This window comes from Mobula birostris, chromosome 9, assembly GCF_030028105.1.
Source record: "Mobula birostris isolate sMobBir1 chromosome 9, sMobBir1.hap1, whole genome shotgun sequence".
Lineage (NCBI taxonomy): Eukaryota > Metazoa > Chordata > Chondrichthyes > Myliobatiformes > Myliobatidae > Mobula > Mobula birostris.
The window spans coordinates 140,616,995-140,632,137 of record NC_092378.1 but is presented as its reverse complement, the minus strand read 5'-3'; the positions used below and the strand labels follow the sequence as shown (position 1 = coordinate 140,632,137).

The 15,143-nt window shown below is 44.4% G+C and overlaps 1 protein-coding gene across 1 annotated transcript in view; it reads right to left on the bottom strand.

Annotated features, from left to right (window-relative positions):
* The window catches only part of LOC140203135 (cytoplasmic phosphatidylinositol transfer protein 1-like), a 252,355-nt gene that overhangs the window by 84,656 nt on the left and 152,556 nt on the right, over positions 1-15,143 (bottom strand). The window lies entirely within an intron of this gene.

Genomic DNA, 15,143 nt, shown 5'->3' with positions numbered 1-15,143 from the left:
CCATCCGCAGAACCTCTTGTGTTAATAAATACAATTTTGTTGTTTTTTAGGATTTGGGATTTTTAAATTTTTAGTCACTCAAAACTATGGGTGGTAAATCAGCCTCTCCAGTTCGAGGACATGTGAAGTGGCATCTGAGTGCAGTGCTGCCATAGTAGACATATCCTTAAAGTAATCTCTCATCTTTCACTCCACTTCTACTTTCACCATTGCTTCCTGAACTCCTTTTCCACCACTATTCACACATGAACCCCAATCCTGAAATTGTCTCAGTATTTAATGAGTACTTCCTCCCACAAAGAGTGGTGAACCTTTGAATTCTCGACCATAGAGGGCAGTGGAGCTGTATCATTGGAGGTATTTATAAGGAGGGAAGTCGATATAGTTTTGAAAGATAAGGGAATTGACACAACTGAGATCCATCAGCCTTGATGATGTTGAATGGTGGGGCAGGCTGAATGTCATATTCCTGCTCAGACGTTATTATGCTGTTGTACTCTCCATGACCACTTAATTAGGGACACCTGCACACCCCGCTCATTAATGTAAATATCTGATCAGCCAAACATGCGACACCAACTCAATGCATAAAAGCATGCAGACATGGTTAAGAGGTTCAGATGTTCAGACCAAGCAGTAGAATGGGGAAGAAATGTGATCGAGGTGACTTTGGCCATGGAATGATTGTTGGTAGCAGACGGGGTGGTCTGAGTTTCTCAGAAACTGCTGATCTCCAAGGATTTTCATGCACAACAATCTCTAGAGTTTACAGAGAATAGTTGCGAAAAATTTTTTTAAAAATCCAGCGAGCACCAGTTCTGTGGGTAAAAAATGGGTGCGTTCATGAGAGAGTCAGAGGAGAATGGCCAGACTGTTCAAGCCATCAAGAAAGCGACAGTAACTCAAATAATCGCACACTGCAACAGTGGTGTGCAGAAGAGAACCTCTGAATGCATAACATGTCAAACCTTGAAGTGGATGGGTTACAGCAGCAGAAAACCATGAACATACACTCAGTGGCCAGCTTATTAGGTACCCCCCTGTCCCCAATAAAGTGGGGAAGGCTTCTGGAGTAAACCCTGAGGGAAATTCTGAAGCTGGAGTACCTAAGCAACTCCACGTTGAGTTCAACACTGACTAGCAACTCCTGTGAGGCCACTGGTGCCAAAATGTATCGGTCTTTACTGTTCCTTTGGATTCATCAGCTGAGGGAAGGGAGGGAGGGAGGGGGGGAGAGAGAGAGAAAGAGAGAGAGAGAGAGAGAGAGAGAGAGAGAGAGAGAAGAGAGAGAGAGAGAGAGAGAGAGAGAGAGAGAGAGAGAGAGAGAGAGAGAGAGAGAGAGAGAGAGAGAGAGAGAGAGAGAGAGAGAGAGAGAGAGAGAGAGAGAGAGATGAGAGAGAGAGAGAGAGAGAGGAGAGGGAGAGGGAGAGAGAGAGAGAGAGAGAGAGAGAGAGAGGGAGAGGGAGAGGGAGAGGGGAGAGAGAGAGAGGGAGAGGGAGAGGGAGAGAGAGAGAGAGAGAGAGAGAGAGAGAGAGAGAGAGAGAGAGAGAGAGAGAGAGAGAGAGAGAGAGAGAGAGAGAGATAGATAGATAGATAGATAGATTAGATAGATAGATAGATAGATAGATATTGGCAATGACTTGCTCTCCATATCGTATTGCCCTGGGTTGTGGATTATGTAGACAGCTGGGACTCAACATCCATGGTCGACTTTGACCAACAGAGGGCCTCAAACGAAGGAATAAGGAGAGAATGGTCGGTGAAATGAGAAGAATGCAGCAGACTCCAACAATGGATGTGAAAGCTGCAGATCAAGGTTTGACAGTGATAGAATGTTATTTAGATATGAAATTATAATTCAGGAAAACACAAAGGAACTTCTTTATTATCACTTCCATGGGATATAAGCCAAGAAATATTGCAAGACAGAACAGTTAGTGCATAGTGACAAACTGCGACTGTGTGTTTTCAGCTGGCTGCCTCTTGACAGGCATTTCAAGACCAATTGTTTGATATACTGCAAGAATCTATTTCACTCAATAGACATGATTGAACATTCGAGACATGACGAGCTGCAGAATGTGGTTACATAAACTTTAAAGATTGTAGTTGACAGCAAACCAGACTCCAGTTCAATCTCAGATAATCTACGCAGCAAAATGTTCTCTATCCACTTTCCACTGTGTAAAATGCCCACTGCAGAGGGACCCTACTCACCTACTCTATGCTCCCAGCCTGATAATGCAGGGTTTCAGTTCTGAAACATTCACTGTTTCTCTCTCCACAGATGCTGCCTGACCTGCTGAGTGTTTCCAGCATTTTCTGCTTTCATTTCAGATTTCCAGCATCTGTTGCTGTTTACATTTTTTTCAATCGTTTCAAAGTTCAAACTACACTTATTATCAAAGCATGTATACTATATACAACTTGGAAATTCATCTCCTTACATGTAGCCATTGAACAAAGAAATCCAATAGGACCCATTCAAAAAGAAGACCATCAAACCCCAATGTGCAAGTCGTGCAAACAATAAAAGTAGGCATGGAAGTGTGTTCACAGCCACGAAGCCGGTCATCAATGCAGCTAATCCAGGAGCCGGTCAGTTGCAGGCCACAGCCTCAGTTCAGTGCAGAGACGAGTAAACTCTGTGGAGCTGCCTGCTGAACGCCAGCCTGTCCCTCTCCTCTCCTCCCAGGAGCATCATAATGCCAGGCACAAAATATTTTACAGTTTGTCATATTGGTGGGAGAGCGTGTCTGGCTTCCCATTCTTAGACCCTGGACGGTATATGAAGGAAAACTTGAACCATCCAAAAAATAAAGGTTGAACAAGTTGGGTCTTTATTCTTTGTTCTTTGGAGCATAGAAGGATGAAGGAGGATTTGATAGAGGTATTTAAAATTATGAGGGGAATAGACAGAGTTGACGTGGATAGGCTTTTTCCATTGAGAGTGGGGGAGATTCAAACAAGAGGACATGAGTTGAGAGTTAAGGGGCAAAAGTTTAGGGGTAACGTGAGGGGGAATTTCTTTACTCAGAGAGTGATAGCTGTGTGGAACGAGCTTCCAGCAGAAGTGGTTGAGGCAGGTTTGATGTTGTCATTTAAAGTTAAATTGGACAGCTATATGGACAGGAAAGGAATGCAGGTTTATGGGCTGAGTGCAGGTCGGTGGGACTAGGCGAGACTAAGAGTTCGGCATGGACCAGAAGGGCCAAGATGGCCTGTTTTCGTGTTGTAATTGTTATACCATTATATAAAGCATTCTCCATGTTAGTTGGTTTGCGTTTGGTTTGGGGAGAGGAAGATGGTGCAGGCTCACTTTCAAGGACTCTACAACTCGTGTTCTCAGAATTTTTTCTGCTTGCATAATTTGTCTTCTTTTGCACATCGTTTGTTTGTCAGTCTTTGTTTATGTACTGCTTTTATAAATCCTACTGCATTTCTTTATTTTCCTGTAAATGCCTGCAAAAAATGAATCTCAAGGTAGTACTGTATATGGTGATATACAGTACTATGCAAGATTCATAGTATCAGTGAAAAGTACAGCACAGAAACAGGCCCTTTGGCCCATCTAGTCTGTGCTAAACCATTTAAACTGCCTACTCCCATTGACCTGCACCGGGACCATAGCCCTCCATACCCCTACTATTCATGTATTCATCCAAACTTCTCGTAAATGTTGAAATCAGGCTCGCATGCCCCACTTGTGCAGCTCATTCTACACTCCCATCACCCTCTGAGTGAAGAGGTTTCCCTTCATGTTTCCCTTAAACTTCTTAAGCACCAGAGAATTTTTTTGTATATTGTTTCAGATGTTTTGGCCTCCACAGGATTACCTGGAGAGGCAGAAGCAAATGAGACAGCCAAAGTCTGCAGAAGAAATGTGTCAAGTACTCAAAGATGATTGGAACAACCTATCAGCCAATTTTCTTATAAAACTGCATGACAGTGTACCTAAGAGAATTGATGCAGTTTTAAAGGCAAAGGATGGTCACACCAAATATTGATTTGATTTAGTTTTTTACTGTTTACTGCTCTTTATGGTATTTTTTGATATTTAGAAACTTTTCATTTAATTACTTTTGAAAGCCTAAGACTTTTGCAAGCTGTATACAGGTATGTACTTTGATAATAAATTTACTATGATTTCGCCTTGACTTTGGGTCTTGTCAGATTTCATCACAATTTTGGTCCAAAGCTGGATTCCAGTGATGACATGACAGTGATTGCCCTTGCCATCAAGCCAATGTCTGGAGATCAGAAGCTCAGATAAAGCAAAAAGCAATGGGGAAACATCCTAATGGCTGGAGGCGCACCATGCATAATGGAAGGTGGCTGTGGTTACAGCTGCAGGATTATCACCTCAGGAGTCCTAACCCAATTATCTTCAGCTGCTGCACCACCACCCTAATGTTGGGAGGGGTGGGGGGACGATGGCCAATGACTGCACAATACTAAATTCTATTCTCAACTCCTCAGCAAATGATAGAAGAAGCAGGCTTGACTGATAACTGGCAAGTAACTATCTCAGCTAAAAGATGCCAAGCAACGACCATCTCCAGCAAGGGAGGATCAATCCACCCACCTTTTATATTCGCTTATGTTACCATTGATACCTTCCAGACCAGTTCACCACTGACAGGTAGCTCCATCTGGACCAGCTACAGAAACAGTACAAAAGCTACACTACGGTGTGACAAGAATACACATAGATTAAGATGTTAGCTGTCCTGTGCTGGCACCAGTGGGATCAGCAGTTGGTATGCCACCTGTCTTCAGGAGAGAGAGAGATAAGGAAAACAATGGAGCAGCATTTGGAGATGTTAATGAAGGGGAAGGAGAGCTGTCAAGTGCGGCTCCCCGTGTGAACCCTGAACTGTTTGAAGTGATGGACAGGCGATACCCCAGCAGGGGGATAAAAAGGGACAGGTTCACTAAGGCAGGACACACACGACACCCGAGGTAACGAGACCCTGGAAGCGGTGCGTCTCTCACAAGTCGGTGGGAAGTACCGGGCCATAGACGCACAGGGTGGAAAGGCACGATCGGCAGGAACCTGGTGTGTGTCCACCCTTGCCTGGGTGCCAGGTTCACCGCAGGGAAACGATCGTATCTGGAAACGGAGGGGGTCACGGTCGGTGACCTCAGATGACATCACAAAGGACTCGCCCGAAAGCTGACTGCGAAGGTCTGTGTGGAAGTCGTTTTGAATATTCATTCGTTTTGCTCTCTCTCTCCTTCCCTCCACTGTCCATCGTCACGGCAGCGATTACTGCGAACTGAACTGAACTAAATTGAACTGAACTTTGCGTCACTTTGAAACTGGTCATTTACCCCTAGACAACGATAGAGCTTGATTGATCCTGTTATCTTAATTCTGTGTACATGTATGTTTATCATTGTTGAACTGTTGCATTCATTATCCTTTTGATTAGAGTACTGTGTTGCTTGTTTCTTTAATAAAACTTTCTTAGTTCTAGTAATCCGGACTCCAACTGAGTGATCCATTTCTGCTGGTTTGGCAACCCAGTTACGGGGTACATAACAACGGCAAGAAACTCACCTCCTGGCACCACAAAGCCCTTCCATTATCTACAGATTTCAATTCAGGATTCTGATGGAATATTTGGGAACGTTTGTAGTTTTGGGACCCATATCTAAGAAAAGATTTGCTGGTATTGGAGATGGTACAGAGGGGATTCACAGAATGATCCCTGGAATGAAGGGGTTAGTATATGAAAATAATTTGATGACTCTGGACTGTTATCACTGGAGTTTTGAAGAGGGAGGAATTTCAATGAAACCTATTAAATATTTAAAGGTCTAGTTAGAGTGGACTTGGAGAGGATGTTTCCAAAAATGAGAGAGTCTATGACCAAAGGGCGTAGATCAGAAAAAAAGGATGCCCCTTTGGAACAGAAATGAGGAGGAATTTAGTTAGCAAGAGGGTGGTGGATCTGTGGAATTCATTGCCACTGCTGGCTGTAGAGGCCAAGTCATTGAGTATATTTAAAGTGGAGGTTGATAGGTTCTTGATTAGCAAGGGTGTCAAAGGTTACGGGGAGAAGGCAGTTATGAGAGTTATGAGGTCGAGAGGGATAAGAAAGCAGCCATGATGGAATGGTGCAGCAGACCTGATGAGCTAAATGGCCTAATTCTGCTCCTATGTCTTATGGTCTTATTCTCCACTTGCGTGGAATAATGTCATTCCAACAACACTCATCCAAGACAAAGCAACACATACATTTCATCCCCTTCTCACCAGAGCGTATACTATTGACAGAATACATTGCAGTTACTCTTCAAAGCCACTCTGACAGTACCTGCAACCTCCACTATTAAGAAAGGCAAGAAATTTCGAACACATAGGAGCACCAGCTCCCTTACAAATAAAACACACCATCCTGACAGAGAATTACACTCAGTGGCCACCTTTTCAGGTACACCTGAACACCTGTTCGTTATTGCAAATATCTAATCAGCTAATCATGGGGCGGCAACTCGATGCATAAAAGCACACAGACATGGTCAAGAGGTTCAGTTGTTGTTCAGATCAAACATCAGAGTGGAGAAGATCTAGGTGACTTTGATAAATAAATAACGTATGAAATAAAATTAAATGAAAGAGCATGAGACAACAAGATAAAAAGTCCTTAAAGTGAGATCTTCAGTTGTGGGTACACCAGAAATAGGATAAGTGTAGTTATCCCCTTTTGTATAAGATCCTGATGGCTGAGGGGTAGTAACTGTTCTTGAACCTGGTGGGACAAGTCCTAAGGCATTTGAATCTTCTATCTGATGGCAACAGTGTGTCATGGTCCAGTTGGAAGTCCACATTCCAGTCCACGGACTTCGGACTCTGGGTCTTCCGGCTGCCCCTTCTTTCGGTTGGACTTAACCATAAGCACCTGATGCTCATCTTGGGGCTGGGAATATAAGTGGCTCTGGGATCGAGTGTGGTTGCTGGGTTGTCTCATCAGTCTCCCCTTGGAGCAACCTACTGGTGGAAGGCTAGTGCAATCATCGAGATATGGATTTGGCTGTTCCGTAGCCCTCCGAGGTTACCGGCCATCCGAGTCTTGGAGCCACCCCGGACCTAGCTCTCTTCCTGTCCCTTGCCTCCGTCTGGTAAGCCAGGCCAATTGCCGTTACCCTGTAGTTGGTTCTGTCCCTTCCTGTCCCTTGCCTCTGTCGGGTAAGCCAGGCTCTTTGCCATTACCCTGCGGTTGGGTCTATCCCTCCCTGTCGTTGCCTCTGTGGGGTGGAGTCCCACGTCCAGCCCACGAGTTGCCTCGTAGTACCCTTGCCCCATCATGTCTTCGTCTAGCCTCCAAGAACCCAAGCAGCGTCTCGTTTTTGCCTGGTTTTGGGGTCCGAGCCCGAGTCAAGACCCAGGTTCTGGGTCCTTGTCCAGTCTCTGGCTCGGAGTCCACGCCCAGTCTCCTTGTTCCCTGTCCCTTGTCCTGGTCCTGCTTCCCTAGCCTAGTCTGTGTTCCTGTCCCTACTCCTAGTCTGCGTCCTGTCTCGTCATTTAGTTTTGTCTGTTCCTGTTCCTAGTACTTCAGTGTCTGTGTCTTGCATTTGGGTCCATTCCCAACGCCCGACCTTATGACACAACGACCCAGCCATTCGTGGACCCAGCAACGCAGACACTGTTGTCTAACTCCCGTCACCATGGGTTCCCTCCTGATTGAATACCGCACCCCCCCACACCCGCCTGAGTCGTCCTTAGTTCTGGAAAGCCTCTTCGGTCGCCCAGAGGCTCCCATGGGGGGGTGGGGTACTGTCATGGTCCGGTCCGAAGTCCGCATTCCAGTTCACGGTCCAGTCCGTGGACTCCAGACTCCGAGTCTTCTGGCTGTCCCTTGTTTCAGTTGGACTTAACCATAAGCACCTGATGCTCATCTTGGGGCTGGGAATATAAGTGGCTCTGGGATCGAATGTGGTTGCTGGGTTGTCTTGTCAGTCTCCCCTTAGAGCAACCCACTGGTAAAAGGCTAGTGCAGTCATCGAGATATGGATTTGGCTGTTCTGTAGCCCGCTGAGGTTACTGGCCGATTTGGGTCTTGGAGCCACCTTGGACTTAGCTCCCTTCCTGTCCCTTGTCTCTGTTGGGTAAGCCAGGCTGTTTGCTGTTACACTGCGGTTGGTTCTGTCCCTTCCTATTCCTTGCCTCCATTGGGTAAGCAGGCCATTTGCTGTTACCCTGCAGTTGGGTCTATCCCTCCCTATCCTTGCATCCATGGGGTGGAGTCCCGCGTCCTGCCCAGGAGTTGCCTCGTAGTACCCTTGCCCTGTCACGTCCTCGTCTAGCCTCCAAGACCCCGAGCCTCGTCTCGTCTTCGCCGGGTCTCCAAGACCCCGAGCCTCGTCTCGTCTTCGCCGGGTCTCCAAGACCCCGAGCCTCGTCTCGTCTTCGCCGGGTCTCCAAGACCCCGAGCCTCGTCTTGTCTTCACCTGGTCTTGGGGTCTGAGCCTGAGTCAAGACCCAGGTTCTGGGTTCTTGTCCAGTCTCTGGCTCGGAGTCCACGCCCAGGCTCCTTGTTCCCAGTCCCTCGTCCTGGTCCTGTTGCCCTAGCCTCGTCTGTGTTCCTGTCCCTACTCCTAGTCTGTGTCCTGTCCCGTCATTTAGTTTTGTCTGTTCCTATTCCTGTTCCTAGTCCTTCAATGTCTGTGTGTTGCATTTGGGTCCATTCCCAACGCCCCACCTTATGACACAATGAGAAAGAGCATGGCCTGGGTGCTGAGGATCTTTGATGATGGATGCTGCTTTTCTACGGCAGTGTAAGCCGACAGAAAGATGACAGTAACTCAAATAACCACTCGTCACAACAGAAGAGCATCTCTGAATGTCCAATACATCAAACCTTGAAATGGTATGGGCTACAGAAATAGAAGACAACCAACATACAGAAGGTACCTAATAAAGTGGCCATTGTGCATATTTCCCAATGGAATCTTTGTTTAGTGCATTTCAATGTATTATTGATATGAGGTGATTGATAAGTTCATGGCCCAAGGTAGAAGGAGTCAATTTTAGAAAACCTAGCACATTTATTTTTCCTACATTTACACACTTAGTCCAGTGGTCGTGGAACATACGGATCCCTTCTTTGTAGAAGTCGGCATCTTGGACCTCCAGAAGTGGTCCACAGCAGGGGTGATTGATAAGTTTGTGGCCTACGGTTCAAGGAGATGAGTTATTAACTTCAAACTTTCTCATTTTCACTCACAGTTGAACTGCACGTGCATGTAACGAAAACTGTATAACTCATCTACCTTAGGCCACGAACTTATCAATCGCCCCTGCTGTGGACCACCTGGAGGTCCAAGATGCTCTCGTTACATGCACGTGCAGTTCAACTCTTTGAGCGATAATGCAGAAAGTTTGAAGTTAATAACTCATCTCTTTCTATCAATCACCCCTGCTGTGGACCACTTCTACAAAGAAGGGATCCGTATGCTCCACGACCACTGGACTAAGTGTGTACATGTAGGAGGGGACTATGTTGAAAAATAAATGTGCTAGGTTTTCTAAAATTGACTCCTTCTACCTTAGGCCACGAACTTATCAATCACCCCACCTACGTTACAATCACCATGGTAATGAATTATTGAGGCTCTTATTTTACTGGACGTCATCCTGCTTTTGATTAAATGCACAGACATCCATCGCTATTAGATATGAAATGTTTAATAACTCACAGAACTAAACCAGGGAGCACTCAACATTCCTTTATATTGTTTTAATAATTAATATTTTAACACTCTGCTTTTCATTGGGCACCCTATTTATCAGGCTGTTACTGCATATCTCCTGAAGATCTAGGTGATTACCGTAAACTTACATCAATGACACGTGCAATTGCCCTTTTCATTAAGCCGTGAAGCTAAATATAGAAGTGATGAAGTTCATTATCCTTATTTTTAACTTGCTTTTCCCTTGTGCAATTTTTTTTTCCAATTTAAAACCTGTGACTGCTATTTCTGGAATCACATTAGTCAAATCTGCCCCGATGATTTGCACGGGGACTGAAGCATTTTGAACAGGGCTAATAAATAGCCTTCCCCCACCATTTTATAATGGAAAACATTCATCTTCTTTTGGGGAGTAATTTGACAGGATGTTTGCTGTGGTTGGTCATGGTCATGTTATTAGACTTAATTTAGCAGAATTAGGAGCGTAGACTTCACTTGTTCCTTCGCTGGAGAAAAGATGAGGCTGCCATTAACTATGTCTGGCATCCAGAAGACATGTCCGGAACGGTGCAGTAACAAGTCACGGCTTGATTTCATTCACAGAGTTCATAAAACGAGAATGGATTGAAGATAATTTGTCAGACTTGCGATCTGGATATAGAAATAGGCTGTCTGGCCCATCATTTCATTTTTCCTAATGTGTTAAATGGCAGCTGTTTCACCCCTCATGTCAGTTCAGCTCGTAGTTCAAACTTACTTTATCACAATTTTTTTCCCTTTTCTCAGCATTGTATTAAAAACTTCCAGATTCAACCTCTCTGCAAAAGTGGTAGATACAGCCCATTCCATCATAGGCAAAGCCCCACCCATCACTGAGCCAATCAGAAGGAGCGGTACCACAAGAAAGCAGCATCCATCATCCAAGCCATGCTCTCTTCTCACAATTACTATTGGGCAGAAGGTACAGAAGCCCTAGGTCCCAAACAACCAGGTTCTGGAACAGTAATTACTCTTCAACCACCAGGGCCCTGAACCACTTTGGATAACTTCACTCACCTCAACTCTGAACTGGGGAGTCTCAGCCCAAAACATCAACTGTTTACTATTTTCCATAGATGCTGCCTGGCCTGCTGAGTTCCTCCAGCATTTTGTGTATTTTCCCTGTTTCCACAACCTATAGACTCACTTCAAGGACTCTGCAACTCGTGTTCTCAGTATTATCAATTTACTGTTTTTATTATTTGCACAATTTTCTTCTTTTCTGTAAGTTTAGATATTTGCATTAATGTACAGGTGTAAGTGGCTACTGAGTGCACGTACTCCATTTAATACGCCTATCTCTATTGTTACAGTTTACTATGTGTAACACTCTGTAAAGTTTCACTACTAATGTAATGGCCTCTGTAATGTTTCACTGATAATGTAATGGTTTCTCTGTAGCAGTGTTTGGGTTCTGACTAGAGATAACAGGGACTTTGGAATGTGCGCCGTCTAATGAGAGGTGTGTTGTTTCCTCTTGTGTGTCTGAGAGAAGGTATTTGCGGTCTTTTGTCGGCGAGAGATGAAGAGAGTTGGTAGACCCCCAGTTGGAGTGGACTTGGAGCGAGGGTCCAAGGGTCAGCGACACTTGGAGGAGGTCGATGGGGAATGAATGGACGAATCTGTGAGCTCCAATGTGCACATAAGACTGTTTCATTAAAATGGGCCCTTTTTCTTTTTATTTTCTTTACAAATCCTATAGTCAGATTGAGATTAAAGAAGTTCAAATAATTGCATATGGTGTACCTTCTGATATTTCGTGGTACAGATTTGTAACTGGGCAACACATCACCTCAACATCCACACAAACGAGACTTCTCATTTTGGCTGGGCCAGAGGCTGTCTCCCCCTAGACAAACGCATGTTGGCTGAACCTGAGGGTTAAGTATGCATTGCAAAGCTTCATAACACACCAAGATGTGGATTGTTGTTAAAGGTACTTTATAATAACAAGCTGCGATTTAAAAACTAAGTGCTGGGAACACTCAGCGGGTCAGGTAGCAACTGTGCAGAAGAAGACTGAAGCCATAAATGGAGGGGCTTCTGAGCACAGAGTTAACTGTATGTTCCTGCTTGAGAAAGTGACTGCCTCGGGTCATCAGCACTATTCCAATGTGCTCCTTACGGAGTGCAACACAGCAGCACCAAGATCTGCAGACTTCTTGGAGTTGAAAATTTGCCTGCTGAAACCATACCAGCTTAAACCTGGGGCACAGTACCACAACAGTTCAAAGTTCGGTGTAACTGGATGGGAAAACAAAACTGCTAGCTAGATATAAGGAAGAACTTCCAATTTAGCCAAGTTATTTTATATTTTAAAGACTTTAAATTGCATGATTTCACATTTTAAATTGTATTTTAAGCATAGATTTTTGAATTATTTTAATTTTCTATCATTTTTTTTTAAACAGGTTCTGAGTGATTCTGAAATTTGGGAAAATCACAGTGGTTTCAGCTGAGGTGATCTCACCAGCCACCAAAGCAGTCTGGTGAGTGTGGTTGGCCTGAGAGCGGGGAGATCCCTGTGCTGCCCTGCCCACACTGATAAGCTGGGAGTTGCTTCATCAGGCTGGAAGAAACAGCATGGATCCAACAGAGGAGGGCAGTGCTCAGGGAAATAGCAAAAGACTTCCCCAAAGTTTCAGGCTGTAAGGGATTACAGAAGCCTTAAGCCCACAACGGCAGGTTCCAGTGCTACTTCCCTCAATCTGCACAACCCTCATCAAGAAAATGTCGAGTGTGGGTCTTCAGGCTCCTGTACCTCCTTCCTGCTGGTAGTTATGAGAAAAGGACATGTCCTGGATGGTGAGGGTCGTTAATGATAGACACTGCCTTCTTGAGGCACTGTCTTTGAAAGACATCCTCAGTGGTTTGTATCTATGATGGAGATAGCTGAGTCTGCAAACCCCTGAAGTCCCAATCCTGTGCACTGGTGCCTGCATACTCGGGGGTGATGCAACCAGTCAGAATGCTCCCCACGGTACATCGGTAGAAATTTGCTAGAGCCTTTGGTGACAGAGCAAATCCCCTCAAACTCCTAACGAAGTGTAGCCGCTGGTGTGACTTCATCATGATCGCATCAATATTGGGCCCAGAATAGATCCTTCATGATGCTGATGTCCAGGAACCTGAACCTGAACCTGCTCGCTCTTTCCACCACTGTGTCCTCAATGCATGTTGTTCAACTTGGACACATGGTCTCCCCCCTCCAATAACTTCACCTCAGACCCTTGCTATTATTGATTGCCTGATGTTTACCATCATCCTACTCTAATCAAGAACTGAGTAGACTTTCCACTACCTAATGGAATGACTCATTTTGGTACTACTCTGTTATCTGAAAAGTAGTAATGTAACTCACTCAAAGAAAATTAATTGGAGACACAATTATTTTCCTGCTTTGCTCAGATTTTCAACCTCAGTGAAGGAACAATTTTACTCTCAGCAGGGATACCTCCTCACAGGAAGGTTAGGGGACTGGATATATACTTTGTGTATCACCTCCAACCCATGTTTGCTATTAACCTGACTTCCCAGCGAGGGCTGAAGACTGTGGAACGCAGGGGAAATTCAATCCCCTCTGCTGAACTAAAATAGCAAGAAAAGTTGGGAGAAAATTCAGGGGTGTAGCAGAGAAGAATGTAGATCCATAACCCTCTATAGCAAGGGTTCCCAACCTGCGGTCCACGGACCCCTCAGTTAATGGTAGGTGTTCATGACATAAGAGATTGGGAACCCCTACTCTATAGGTATTCCAAATCTGGCCTCTTGCTCAATGCCAAATTTAGTCTCTCCCTAACAGTGCCAACCCTTTAGATGCCAAGAGCCCAATTTTGGAATTCCCAAAGCTGACCTCTGGAAATCCCTCTCTAAACCCTGTGTCTCACCACTACGCCGTCATCCCTTGAGAGATTCCCTAAAACTCAACTGCTCAGTGTCTGTCCTGCCACATGACTTGGTATCGGTGCGTGTTTAGTTTCACTTTCAGCAGCACGCCTTGGGGCATTTTGCTCCTCTACGAATAGGATTGTTACTGAACAGAATCAGTTCTTTCCCTTTCCCTCCGGCATTACACATTGCGACAGAGATCAACACACAATGATAAAGCTGTCTGTTGTCATACAGTGGTGTAATAAATATAATTAACTTTTGTGTATGTTTCAGATTTCCATTAACATTTACTCTGCTCTTCACGGCATTTAAAATTATGGGCAATTTAGAATATTGCATTTTCCTTTTAAAGGGCCTTTGAGTTTCTGTTGGAGAAGCCCGTTGCTGTACCAAAGGCTCTGACTTATTTCATTTGATTGCTGCAATTCTGGCTACAGGGAACAGTTGCATGTTTTTTTTCATCCAACATACTTTATAAGCTGCTCAGAATGCACTGCAGTGTGTGAAACTAAGCAATGCAAGCTGGTTCTGTCAGGATTCAATGCAGGTCAATGTGGAGCTAAATCGAGACTTGCATTGCCATAGCAGCCTTCAGGAAGTGAGAATTGGAAATGGAAACAGAATTTGAATGGACTGCAGATTCAGATTCATCAATTTATCACATGTTCATCAAAACATGCATTTAATTAGATTGTAATTTCTTATGGAAAACCTTGTCATGCATACTGTTCACACAGTTCGGTTCATTCCCCAGAGCATTGAGCTGCAAGGTAAAATGATAACAATGCAGAATGAAGTGTAACAGGCACGGAGAGACGGTGCTGCAGCTAGACAATAAGGTGCAAGGTCAGAAGTCCAGTGCGGATAGGCTAAAAGTTGCATGATCATAATGAAGTAGATTGTAAGGTCAAGAGTCAGTCTTATCATAGCAAGGAATCACTCAATATCTCGAAGTATTTTACAGACACGTAAGTATTTTTGGTGTGGTCACTTTTGCAGGGAATGTTGCATCTGAATTATACACAACATTCTCTTTGCCCGATAACAGCAAAGTTATCTGCATTAGAATTAGGTTTATTATCACCGGCATGCATTGTGAAATTTGTTAACTTAGCAGCATCAGTGTAATGCAGTACATGATAACACAAAGAAAAAAATAAATAAGTAAATCAATCACACTAAGTATATATGTATATTACATAGTTACATTAAATATAGTGCAAAATAGAAATAATATTAAAAAATTATCTGTTGAAGCTGTAGGTTAAGGGATGAATATTGACCAGGAGAGTGGAGATGATTCCCCATTCTCTTCCTTAAAGTCGTTCTCCTTCAATGCATCAGCCTGGAGTTTCCTGCTGTAATCTCAAGAGATGGAATTAAACCCACAAATGTCTATGCCAAAGGCAGGGGCACCAACCAGTGAAAGCAAGCAAACAGGTTAAGAGAGCAGTAGGAGCTCCATTCTGAGTCTAGTGACCTTAAATTAAGGCAACAGTCTGCCAATGATCAGC